This window comes from Glycine soja, chromosome 7, assembly GCF_004193775.1.
Source record: "Glycine soja cultivar W05 chromosome 7, ASM419377v2, whole genome shotgun sequence".
In the NCBI taxonomy this organism is placed as follows: Eukaryota; Viridiplantae; Streptophyta; class Magnoliopsida; order Fabales; family Fabaceae; genus Glycine; species Glycine soja.
Genome location: NC_041008.1, coordinates 8,237,088 through 8,251,734, shown reverse-complemented (window position 1 = coordinate 8,251,734; position 14,647 = coordinate 8,237,088). Strand labels below are relative to the sequence as shown.

At 32.9% G+C, this 14,647-nt stretch overlaps 1 pseudogene; it reads right to left on the bottom strand.

The window, feature by feature from the left end:
* Nucleotides 1-932: 932 nt before the first annotated feature.
* LOC114419746 lies at nt 933-10,237 on the bottom strand (annotated as a pseudogene).
* Nucleotides 10,238-14,647: the final 4,410 nt, after the last annotated feature.

Sequence of the window (14,647 nt, the reverse complement as noted above, 5' to 3'; positions counted from 1 at the left end):
CGGTCTTGCTAAATATATTGACGTCATTATAATCATCTTGCTGTTTACGGAACGCGAAACCAAAGGACAAAATTGTATGATTCCTATCATTGAAGAATTAAATTGATATTAATTTTGTATGCTAGGAGGACTAAATTAATGATATTATTGATGATCGAGGGATTAAAACTTTGTCGAGATTTTTGGAGGAACAAAATGACATTTTTTTTATAATTAAAAAGAATTTGATGTCAAAATTCCTCAAATAACCAAAGTGATTGCAGAAACTTAAAAGGGGGTTGACTCAAGCAAATATGCATGGCCATTGTTGAATGTAATAGATTTGTGCAGAGATGCTTTATTGACTGGAATACAAACCTATCTGAAGAAATTGCTTTGACTTTGCCCGTAAACTGAGGAATCAACAAACAAAAACTGGTTCGGATGCCAGCAATAGTGTGATATAAAGTATAGTATAATATGAGATTGAAACCAAATCTTGAAAAAATAATGCAGACACGGTTTACATTTCTCAGGATAGTAAGCAGTGGAATGTTGCAATGAAATCAGAATATCCTCAAGGATGTGAAAAATGCAAAGACCTTAGTTTTGCTAGTATCAGTGTGATACAAAGAACAGTATAATATGAGATTGAAACCAAGTCTTGAGCAAATAATGCATTCATGGTTTATGCTAAGTCAGGATATTAAGTAATGGGAGGTAGTAATGAAATTAGAATTTCCTCAAGGATGTAGAAAAATACAAAGTTTTGCTATCTTTTTTGTATGCTTGTGAGACAAGAAAATGCCTGCTTCATGTTAAAGAACTGTCCACTAAGATCAAGGGAATAAAATACTACTATTGTTTTACATCAGCTGAAAAGAAGTTGAAAAACAAAGGAAGTGTGCTACAAAAACCAATGAATGGTGTAAAAAAATGGGGTAAAATTTGGTCTATAAGGGAAATAACTCATCCTTGAGATGAGGGCATATATCCACTGTATCTAAGTATATGTAATCTCCCACATATCTTGGTTCCAAAATTCCCTCTTCCTTCATTTGTGTTATGATCTTTCTCAACAAATCAGGGATTATTTCACCCAAAGTTGATGGACCATACTGTCCCAAATCAGCCTTCATGCATGTGTCCTTCCTTCTCAATATGCCTGACCAGAATGTCCTAAATCCCGAACTCTCGGTTATTTGTCTCAATGACTGCAAGTACATATCTGACAACAGCTCCATTGCAAGCTTAAGGGTTTCTTCCGTACTCCTTGATTCCCTCTCAGCATTTTCCCTCCTTGAGTACTCCAACATCTTCTCATGAAGCTCATCAACCATGGCAAAAATCACAAAGTTGAAATAGTTGATGCGGTTTGATGACATGTAATGCAGTTCCTCAGCTAGATTGAAACTTATGACACCCTCTACCCCTCACATATATATTAATAAAGGAATAAAAATTCAAATATTAATTAAAAGTATTTTTAAAACATTTTTAAATACAAGCTTTTCAAATGGATAAAAGGTTCACATTCACTTTCTTCTACATCATATTCAAACTTGTCCAAATAAATAATAAAGTCATCTCGACTCAAAGAAAATCATATAAGCCTCATACAATTAATATAGAACCTATATCCTAATGTCACATCCTATCAGAGCGTGGTGTTCCCGTGTCCTCTAGCATGAGGTTCTTCATAGTCATCCACCTATTCATCTGCTCCCCCGAACACAAGTTCAAGATCATCACAGGATCCAAACACAACAACACACAGGGAGTGAGTTATCACATTCCTAGCTAATAGAGAAACAAGACAATTAAATATACATATTATATAAATGAGATACCACTTGCTTAAACATAGCTCACGTAACTTCACCACTTCATCATTCAAAATTCACTTTTCAATTATCAATCACATTACACAAGAATCCCACACTTCGATCAAGATATAATAACACATCAATTAGCAAGCATATGCAATAGTTATGCTAAGACTCAATCCTATATACAATGTGGTACCATGTCAGTGAAAAACCACCCTGGGGCGCTTAGGAGTACATAACAAGACACACCACACAATGGGTTTGTCAGGTCACTCTCACTAAGTAAGATCATAGGGAGACCAGTCAGGGTCATGATGTTTTGCGAGAATGCTCCAACCATATGAGATCAGCATAGGCTTAAAGGAGCACTCAAACCCGGTGACCCCCAAGGCCTACACTCCGAAAAGTCCGTCAGGGCCTCTCCCTCCTGATTCAGGTCCAACCCCTAAAATAATTTTTGCATGCAGACACTGCTCATGAATTATACAATACTCACGACCTTACACTCGTGTTTTAAACACGTTCAACACAGTCGCACTATGATTTAACACTGGCTCCTAAATAGGAAACCTACATTTTCTCTTTAACACTGCGCATCAACGCTTTTCTCAAGATAACACTGGTCGGGTTATTGTACAATTCATAGCTTACAACACAAGTAATTTCACATCAAGTGTTAACTACACACTTATCCACAACTAGAACTCATTTACAATTTCACTTCTCATAGTGTGACAATTCACCATCACATGTTTACACGTATCTCACAAATTAACACATGTTCAACTTTACACTTATACTCAATCTCAATAACAATATTATAATCTCAAAGCAACATATTCTTCTACAATTCATCACATACTCACAATTTGAATCATCATTTCATATCCTCAATATAACAATTTATATAAAACACTATCACAACATTAGGACTAAAACCCCTTAACTAATATTACACAATTATATCAAAATCATAGGTCGAAATATACAAATATCAAGAACACAATTTATCAAGCAATTTTCATTAGGACATCAATATTTTATTTATAATCATAAAGGAAAAATTGCAATTTAATAAACATCTCAAAATAAAACCCCAATTTAATCCTCTAAGGATCCCTACACATGTTCTCACTAATCCCCAACTGTGAATAACTCATCCCTTACCTCTGAGCGGACTCACGTGTCTTCAGCCAGGGATAGCAACATTTCTAGCGGTTCCCTGAAATTCTTTCAGTTATTCCTCCGACTGCTCCGATAGAATTCCCAAACGTCAGATAGACGGAAAATAGATTGAAACCTCCACTTATACTGTCTTCATGCGATTCCTTTTTCTTCCTACACGAATATTATCTCGCAAATCCCAACGGTGGAAGCGTGCGGAATTGAATTTCGAACAACATATCCAAATTTCATAATAATCCAACGGTTAACGAAACCGGGATCGTAGTTTTACCAAGACAGCTCTGGGTTTCTGCGGGAAAGAAAAAAGCTACAATGCGAAGGGTGTTTCTCTCAGTTCAGACATAATATCGAAATTCCCAACGGTGAGAATTCTCGGAATTGTGTTGCGAACATGATACTCAAATTTCATGACGATCCAACGGTGAACGGGTTCGAGATCGTCGTTTTTCTGAGACTGGTTTGGTGGACTGCGGGAAAAAGAAAGAGTTTTGAGAGGAGAAGGGGAAAAACGAAAATGAGGCCAAAAGGAGACAGCTGACTTAACATAACTATTTATACCTAGGGTACTCAGCCTATTATTTGCTCTATATTTATTTATTTATTTATTTATTTATTTTACTAAAAAGCTTTTTAAATTTATTTACGAAAAATTGGAATGTTACAAAACTCTTGTAAAGAGAAGAAACTGCATGGTTTCTTATCTCCTCCTGTCTTGATAAGCTTGTCCTTCTGAATGCTTCTCCAAGTTTCACAAATAGGTTCATGTTGTAGTTTGCAGAAGCACTACCTCTTGAATTGTCCTTAAAGGAAGAATTGCTTGTGTAGCTTGCAATACTAACATTGCTTCCCGGATCCGAGTATTGATTTCTGTGCCAGTGAATCAACAATTTTACTGAATCAGCCAATAGGTCAAGTATCTTCTTTTTGTCCACTGAACTGTTCCTGGCTAAGAAACAACCAAAGGCACAAACTACGCAATATGCATAGTTTGTGCCCGATATGCAAGAGCCATCAGAAAATAATGCTATCAAAGCCTCAAATTCCCATATGATAGGTCTCAAGATGCCTCCATGAAACTAATAATAGATTTAGCACTGACTTTCATCCTAATTGAGTCTGCACATTTGCAGGGTATTCAATGTGTATTTTGCTAATTAATTGTGATATGACATCGTGACAAGTGTCAAAGATTTCTTTATCAAGCTTCCACATTAAGGTTATGGACTTGAAAATAAGTTCCTCGGCTAGTTTGTCATCTCTTGGTGCAGAAAAAAGCTTGAGACAGACCCTGAGAAGGCCTAAAATAGCTTTTTCTGCAAATGGGATTGGGGAGAACATTGGAAACTGAGCAACTGAAAGTAGATACTCATGGAAGTTTGGCCAGAATATGTGGAATTTGTGAACATTGGCTAATGATATTGCAGTGATCAATTCCAAAAGAACTCGACCGTTTCCTCTTCCTACACTGGTTTACTGAACTTTTGGCCTTTTCCAGCAGCTGCAAATATCAAAGATCTCCCAAGGCTTTGTAAGCATTCTTTGGGGATGTTTGAATAGTTGCTGAAGATGCTACCAATTTTGCACATTTTGATCATTTAGTGTTCTGTTCAAATTCACTGCCAAGGGTCAAATCATCTTCCATACTTTCTGACGAAAGATGTGAAAACCAAGAGATCATGCTAGCAACTCTCTGACTGCCAAATTTATGATCATCAGTTGGAGACATGACACCTGATTCAGGTGTTGTTGCGACATCCACCGACTTAAAATCAACGACCGACTGAGGTAGTAGTTTAATCTTTTTGAGTTTTAACAAGCAATCGACAATGTTCTTCCAACCTCCTTGAATTGAGTCTCTGAAGTAGTTTGCTATGGTGAAAACAGCAACTGTTGCCATCCTGGGCTTCAAATCATGACTAAAGGTGAACATGGTCTCTTCTATAGAAGCATAAGGATTTAGTAGTGTTGTGAATTTGCAAAATGATGTTATGAACTCATCAAGGGTATCTTCTAGTCCATACTGGCAAATCCTTGCAACTGATAATAACCCTTCAATGCACTCATGGAGCATCTCCTCTTCATCAGCATGCTCAAAGAATGATGATAGAGCAGCCACCACTGGACCGGCAATGCAGGCAAACATATCTCTACATATTCTACGATTGAAGTCACATTGTGGAAAGGTTGTTCCACTTTGGATCGGTTTATGAGCTGAATCCACCTACTTGGATTCATGTCTAGTGACCCAGTGGTTTGCTCTAGAGAAAATGCACAAGTGGAAATGGATTGGAAAAGCTCAGAAAGGTACTCTCTAGGCAAATCCTTTCCTGCATTGATTGCTCTATTGTTCCTGATGAATTCCTCCTCTGTCATCTTCTTAAATTGGGGGTTGTGTTGATCAGTTAAGCATGATGAGGGGGTAGCACAAGATGAGAACAGTGTCCTTGTTTGCAAACATGTCTGAGGATTGATGATCATAAAACCTCTCCATGAAGGCTTCGAGCACACATTGAATATTTTGTGACTCTCCTGGCAGCCAGAAACTTTCTAGATAAAATCTAAAGCCTGGTCAAGATTCATGCCTTGAAGTGGAATTGTGCTCCCAAAACTTGCAATTCTAAACAGCACATATCCAAAGAATGCTTCTAGTTGGAATCGAATAAACCTACAAGACCAAAATCAAAGATAAATATTGGGAAATACCCAAGTCCCACATCGGCTGCCTCAATCCTTGGAGTGCGGCTTATATATCTGTTGGGCAACTTCACTTAATGCCAATTGGTTTTAAGATGAAATCTAACATGGTATAAATACCCAAGTCCCACATCGGCTGCCTCAATCCTTGGAGTGCGGCTTATATATCTGTTGGGCAACTTCACTTAATGCCAATTGGTTTTAAGATGAAATCTAACATGGTATCAGAGCAGGTTCTGACCTTGGGACCTCGTCTTCACTTCCGCTGCGACGAGTACCCACCATTTGTGGTTCACGCACCAAGCCCAATAAGTGCTGGGCGTGAAGGGGGTGTATTGGGAAATACCCAAGTCCCACATCGGCTGCCTCAATCCTTGGAGTGCGGCTTATATATCTGTTGGGCAACTTCACTTAATGCCAATTGGTTTTAAGATGAAATCTAACAATAAATATAACAAAAAAAAATGAAACTCTTCAATCTCTCTCCTTCAAGCAATAAGAATGTATTAATTAGTGTAAAGATTTGTTATGCTGTCATTGAATCATAAAGTATCATATATATGATAAAATTATTGACTCTTGTTGTAATTACTTTAGAATTCATACTCAGGTTAACTTTTAATTGATTGAGACTAAAAAAATTTTGCATTGCTGATGTATTAAAATTATTGACATGATTTTTTCTTATCCTCTAAACCAAGTGCAATAGGTTAAGTGGAAAATTTATTACATGGTTCGGATCATCATGATCCCAACTAATATCTAAATGACACGACATCAACTTTATTAGATCTTTCGTAAATTGAAAATTTAGATCATAGGTCACCTAAAGATTGGTTAGGATCATAAACACATGATAGTCACATACTATGTAATAATTTCTTGAGTGACTCTCTTTAATACTTTAAATGGTTTTTGCATTTTCAGTAGTAGTATAAATGTTCTTTTTTAGTAAAAACTTTGTATTTTTGTTTTCTTAACCAATGCAACTAAGGGATAAGATGGGCATATGGATCATAAATAAAACCAAATTCTCTTGAAGCTTCTGTTAGTTCTTTCCTTGAAACATCTCTAACCTTCGGAGAAAGTGATAGGCATTCAACACGATGCTGCAAATCATGGACAAGACAAAGGAGCTTGACCATGTCCAATATATAGTAAATCAAATGGTGAAACAAGTCATCTTGGATCATCCTCAAGAGCTTTGGGCGCTTCCCTATCTCATCCCCACTCAGTTCAGTGGCTGAGTTGATCAAAACCAAGGCAAAAATCTGAACATCTTCATCAGCAGTGTGAGAAGTAGACCCATCTGCCTCAACTATGGACAAAACATTCAACAAAGAGCACAAAAAAAATGAAAGATGTCAATGGCGCAACGAACACCGTAGCCAGATTCCAAACCACCACCCTCATCACCATCCTCCATGCCTGATTCTGAATCCCCTTCTCTATCCTTAGGCTCAATCTCTGTTAACCTGGCAAACACAACTTGGATAAGCTCGTGCATGGTGTACCTCGCACTCCTCTGCAGCAAATCCCCTCTTGTCGCCGATTGTTGAACAACCTGAAAGTAGAATCCATTTTAAATCCTCCCTTGTTAGCAAGTAGCACGATAATGTCATGTTAAAAAAGAAAGATACAGAAACAGCATTAACAGCCTACAATGATAAATGTTTTTTTTTATCTGTGTTTGATACTGCAACAACAAAGGTTTTAAAGCATCGTATGTGACCGCGATTAGTTACAACATCCAGATTTTTGGTGTTTCCATGACTACAATTGCAAATGCAACCACAACATTATTTCAAAACCTTTTTGGTGACCAAAGTCTTAAATTGTGGTCATGGTGGTATTCATTGCATTCCTTCGTATTGTAGGAAATTGCGAATGAATAAATACAATCAGTCACAATTGTAGTCACATTATAGTTGTAGACTTATAGCAACTCCAAAAATCTTGTCGTTATGTTCAAAATCACAGTTGCAGCCTATTTTTAAAAAACTGGATAGCAACTGAAAGCTTTTTTCTGTTAAGTGATGAGGGGTACATGGATCAAACAATACTATATATATAATGATGTATCATAAATCATATTTATAAATAAACTGAATATAATTTTCATACAAAGTAACTGTAAAAATCTTATAGTATTGTAAATCAATCAAAAAAATCATTCAACTAACAATTAGACAGTATAGTATACCCTCCATTTGATTATATACGTGACTTCTACACATGGACCAAAACTATCTAATTACTTATGTTTCTACCATTTACTTGGAGAGTAATGATATACAAATTATTCTTTATTTTAAACATCTAACTAATATCTTTTTTTTCTTTTTTTTATTCTATCATAAATTTTATTATATTTATATTTTTTCTCTCTTTCTAAATGTTAAATAATATATTAAGTATATATCAAATATTTTTCTTACCCCAATATTAAGTTTTCTCCAAAAATTAATGGAGTGATAACACACAAACACTTACACTTTTTAAACACAGATACCGGTAAAAGCACCAGTTTGGGGTCTTTTTTCAAACTATTTATCAAAAAAGGGCTGTTTTCAAACTATTTATCGAAGAGGTTTGTTTTTTTTTTTGCATTGCCCCAAAGACAGGGGCGTAATTCAACGGGGAGATGACATGTGACATTGAGTTGTGTTGAGCCAAAAGCTTTGCGCAATGGGTTGCTATAGTTGCATTGGCGTAACCACTTTTGGACAGACTATGTCAGCATTTTCGGTAGCGTGTGTTGCTACAGCTGTAATGGCGCAACCAATCTTGATTTTATTTTTTCTAGATCTTCACACTCGGTTTTATTTAATGGACGTTGCTATATAGTATTTTTGTTCTTAGACGATAAAATGTTCTTATTAGGGTGTGAGCCCCGTTTGTTAAAAAAAATATTTAAGTGTTATAAATATTATAATGTGTCCCTCAAATATCAATCACTGTTATACTGTAAAATTGTTCACGCGGCGGTGTGTGGGATCAAAAAGAGAATCACCACCTAACCCGCGTAACTTCTCTTGTACTTTGGAAATTGAAATCTCTATTTTTCTTCTATATGTCCCACACGTATCTTTTGTAGAATAAAATCTAGATTGAAAATTACTAATTGATTAAACTAATGGATATTCATTCTGCATTAACAATATGAGTGTTGCTATTTAGCACGAATAGCACGAAAATAGCATTCAATGGTCGGAATTTTTTTAAAAACAAATATTGATTGAATAATTAAGAAAATAGTGACAAAAAAAAATTTGATCCAGTCAAAGAATTATTATCGGAGAATTTTTTAATTATCTAATGTAATTAATTAATTAATTATATATATATATATATAATTCGAACTTAATATCACTATTTAATTTGAAATAATCTATATGGTGAAACTTTTTATTCTTTATAATATTGGTCAAGTCACTTAAATTCTAACTTTCACAAAATTTTCATATTTTTGTTTAATTATAAAACTATCATTTTAATTCTTAATTTTGTAAAATGACAATTAATAATATTTTTAAAAGAAATCAAGCAATAAACTATTTTACAAAATCAATACTAATTAGCTGATACTTATAAAAAATTAGTAAAGATGTATTGTTAGTGTAAAAAAAACTAATTTCAATTAATAAAAAATATTAAAAATATAAATTTTAAAATAGCTAATTTTAAAGTAAATAAATGTATTATATATAATGGTTTGCACGTAGTTAGATGATATTAGTGTACATATTATTCATTTCACTTAAAATCAAGAGAATTTTAACAAGTAATTAATGTGTTGAAATTACAATATAATTATCTGATAGTATCTCAGTTTTATCTTTGATGTAAGTAATTTTTTACCACATCTTGCTTATTTTTAGGTTGAATTCTAAATTATGAGATGTCTTAATTTCCTTTGATGAAATTCACTGTGAAGATCCGGGAAAAATAAAATCAAGAGTGGTTGCACCATTGTAGTTGTACAACACATGCGACCGAAAGCAATTAACACTACACACGTTGACAAAAAGTGATTGCGTCCCTGCAGGTGTAGTAACTCATTGCGTAAAGCTTTTGGCACAATATAGCTCAATGTCATAGGTCAATTCCCCATCAAATTACGTCCCTTACCTTTGACGCAATGCAAATAAAAACATATTCCTTAGATAAATAATTTAAAAACAACCCTTTTGCTAGATAGGTTGAAAAAGAACCCCTAACTCATGTTTTTGCCCACCGATACCTATAATGTCTCTATTTCTCTCATCACGTCACGTCATAATACGTATAAAACCTATGTGTTTTTTTTGTCTCTTATCTTTCTCTCATAATGGCACATTCGGTGTTCATGAATAGTTTTCCAAATTAACCTGACAAAATCTAACACAGTAAAAGTAGTATTTTAATTAACCCACTTGAAAGCACGTGTCGACGAGGGTGCAAACAGATTGATCCGCTAGCAAAGCCGAAGCCCTGTGGTGCATTATCCCCGTCAAGACTTGCAATATCTTCATCATCACGGCATCCTCCGAAGCCGGAGGACTTGTCATCAAACACTTCAAACTTGAGAATCTTGAGAACGGAAGAGAGGGCAGATGGTGCGCCACTCTTGCTGAAGGTTGAAAATGAGAGAGCGAAGGGATCGTAAGGAACTGATGAGGGAAGAGTCGTGTAGCTATCTTCGGAGGAAGGGATGTTGTAGAGAGGAGTGAATTTTGGACGACGAATCACTGCTAGAACTGCCCCAACTTCGGTGTTAAGCATGCACGAGAGTCCCAGTTGTGTCTTCTTTTGGATTTTGTTGTGTCCTTCTTGTTTTCACCGTCGTGCATGAAATCTTCTACGTTCTCCATTGCATGCAAATTAACGTTCTTTTTAAAAATAGGTTAACTAACCTTGCATGTTAAGGACGTACTCTACTTTTTACTTTTTACTCTGTTTGTGCATGTTGATATTGAAATTTACGTGTTTTTGTTTTTCTTTTTCAGAGGTTGTACCTAGGTTGCAGTGAGAGTGGAGAAGACCGAGTACAAAGGAAAGAGAGAGAATTTCGTATGTGTGTGAGGACATAGAATCATGGGAAAAGGGATTGCCGGATTGTTTGGGAAAGAAGTGGTAGATTTAATTTGTTTTTCTATGGTTGCTAATTAATATTTGAGGAGGAGATGTAGCATTTTGTTTTGGAGCAATGTTACGTAACTTACGTTTATTTATAGTTTATCGAAAAGTTTGCAATGGATTTTTATTTCTATGCTACCCGTACAAATAGTTTAAACTGGTACATAGAAGAATCTCTTTTTTTTGGTATTTACATTTAAATATAAGAAATTTTAGAGTATCGTTAATCTTAAGTGCTTAATGGCTAGTTCTGTTAAAAAAAGTGTTTAATGACTAATTGAAATCTCCTTTTCATTTTTTATTTGGCCTGAGTGGGAAGTAATAGGTTTTAATAAACATTCAGTGTTATGTAAAGGTTAAATTTTTTATCAGTATGTAAACAAATGTTAATTTTTATTTTTGACAGAAAACAAAGTTTAATTAATTACTATAAGAGTGAAAACACTTTATTTGTATGTAAAATTCATATATTATTTATTCAAATAATTACATAATCATTTACATTGTCTATATAACGCCTTGTTTGGTAGCGACGATGAATTTAACTTTGCGCAAATGGAAGCATCCGTTTTTCATTTCTGCAATGTCTTCTTTTTTTTCTGCAAAATCTCACTCCTTTAATATAAGTTGCTTCTGTTAGTCTCATTTTTCAAGCATTTTTTTGTCTCCAGTGGTGTACGGGAAAAAGAAGAGATACGTAAAAAAAAATTAGAAATATACTGATTGCTTATTTATATGACTCATACGGATCATCAATCTGTATTGCCATACAGATCAATAATCCGTATTACTCATATGGATTGTCAATCCGTAGGTTTTAATTTTTTTTAATTGTAAATAAAATTTTCTGAATTTTATATTTAATTTGTTTTGTAGTGTAATTTTTTTGTAATAGTTTTAGTAATTTTAGAAATATTGATATGGTGATATTATTTTATAGTATCATTAAAAAAAATAAAACAATGTATTTAGTAATTAGATTGGTAAAAAAATGATAATATATATAAAGTTTTTAAAATTGCTAAAACTAACATTAGATTGCTTAAAAATTAATTTAGTAATTAATTGAAAATAATTTAGTAATTAGATTGGTAAAAGTAATATTAGATTGCTAAAACAATTTTGTGTATACATTTAACTGAATTATGTATTTTAATATTTATTACAGTGATTAATAATTAAATAAATTTGGTATTTTATTGAATGATGTTTTTATTAGAATTTATATGATATTTTATTGAATGATGTATTTATTAGAATTTATATGATATTTATTGAATGATATTTTAATGAAGATATGTAGTAAAAATCTAGTATGTGGTTATATGATGTACAATACATTTTGATTTTATTTTTGTATAGAGCTATATTTGTGTCGATAATAAATGAGGTGATTGTATAATTTTTTAAAGTTGTACTTTTTTATCATTGAATTTGTTAAATATTTTATTAAGATGGACGAAGAACAGTGAATGTGTGATAGTATCATGTCTGAAAAAGTTGATATGAATGTTGAAAATAAGAGATGTTGGCGTGAAAGTAGAACACATTGATTGCTCTGATGCCTTTAATACTTCTCAGGTATTTGTCTAATTTGTTGCTGGTACAGTAATTATATTACGTAAATGTTTATTGATCTCAGACTTTTTTTGAATTGTGTTATAGTTGTTTTTTAGTCGTGATGAAAATTTTACATTGGGCTCGATCGGTGACTCGTGACATTGGATTTGTTGTCGTGATAATGAAGTCAGACACCAATATTGTTAGAGGAAGGGTCTCATTTTTGTTAATAGCCTGCGAAAGGAGTGGTGAGTATAGGCCTAAGAAGAATGATTTGGTAAGAACATGAACTGACAATAGAAAATGTGGATGCCCGTTTAAGTTGCGTGCGAAACTAGTTTTGAGGGGAGAAGGATGGATGGTGAAGTTAATTTGTGGGGTTCACAATCATAAAATGACAAAGTCATTGGTTGGACATCCATATGCGGGTAGACTGACTAAAGATGAGAAGATTGTTGTTGTTGATATGACAAAATTCATGGTAAAGTCAAGAAATATTCTCTTGACGTTGAAGGAGCACAATGTCAATAGTTACACAACAATCAAACAAATTTACAATGTCAGACATGCTTACCGTTCTTCCATAAGAGGGAGTAACACCGAAATGTAACAGCTCATGATGCTGCTTGATCGAGATCAATATATTCAGTGGCATAGGATGAAGGATGATAATGTTATACGTGACTTGTTCTGGAGTCATCCTGATGCAGTAAAATTAACCAATTCTTGTAATTTGGTTTTCTTGATTGAAAGTACCTACAAAACACAAATAGGTACAAACTGTCGTTGCTTGATATTGTTGATATTACACCAATAAGAATGACATTCTCTGTTGCTTTTGCTTGCTTGGAAGGAGAACGTCTTAATAATGTTTTTTGGGTTCTACAGCGATTTCAAGGTCTTTTCATGAGAGTTGATGCATTCCTCGGGGTTATTGTCACCGATAGAGATTTGTCTTTGATGAATACAGTGAAAACTGTATTCCCAAATGCTACCAACTTACTGTGCCGGTTTCACATTGAAGGCAGAGTGCAAAACCCTGGTTGCTCAAAAGAATGCATGAGATTATGTCATGGAGGGAGTTTGGTTAATTGTCCATGTAAAAGTTCTTTTGATGAGAGCTTCTTCAACAGGTGGTTGTTGTTGTTCTTCATTTAAATTCTATGCGACCATAGGAGGATCCTCGACAACATGCGCCTGTTGTCGCTGCCTACGGGCATCAGTATCATCGTCACTCGCCTCTTTCCTTCCCAACTTTCCAATTGCTTGGCGGCCTAAAGCGTGTCCGAGACCTCTAGTTGTTTTTTAAACTAACAATTTTAAAATCTTTTACATTTTTGTTTAAATCATTTTTTTTAAAACAAATAATTTAATTATTTACAATATTTCTTTCAATATTTTTTAAAACTAACAATCTTAGTATCTTTTAAATTTCGATTTTAATATTTTGTATAACTACCAAATTTAATTTTAATCATTTTTTAAAATTAAAAATCTTAATATATTTTAAATTTTGGTTTCAATATTTTTTTAACTACCAAATTTAATATATTTAAAAAAAATCAATCATATTTTAAATTTTAAATTTTGGTTTCATCAATTTTTAAAATTTAAAATCAATTTTATTTTAAATTTTCTTTTCAATCAATTTTTTAAAACTAACAATTTTAAAATATTTTAAATTTTTGTGACAATATTTTTTATAACTAACAAATTTAATATATTTTAAAATTTTATTTCAATCATTTTTTATAACTAACAAATTTATTATACAATTAAAATATTTGTTTCAATATTTTGTATAACAAATTTAAATAATTTAAATTTTTTGTTTTAACAAATTTAAATTATTTTAAATACTTTTTATGATTTCAATATTTTTATAAGTAACAAATTTAATATCTTTTAAATATTTGTTTCAATTTTTTTAAAAGTTAAACAAATATAATATTACAATATTTTAAATTAATTTTTTGGCGAAACTAATCTTAGTTTTGGAAATCTAATCTAATCTTAGTAATCTAATCTAATCTTAGTAATAACTAAAATATTTTTTTTTGTTTTTATACAAAAATCAATACTTAACAAACAAATCAAGAAAAATATTTTTGACCAAATAAGCCCATACATAATACAAATCAATACATTATCAAATTACACAAATTATTACAAAACATAATTACACTACAAAACAATTTCAAAAATAATTCACAATTTTTTTCAATTAAATAAAAAAAATCATACAAATCAATAATCCATATAGGTTTTTTTTCCAGAAAAAT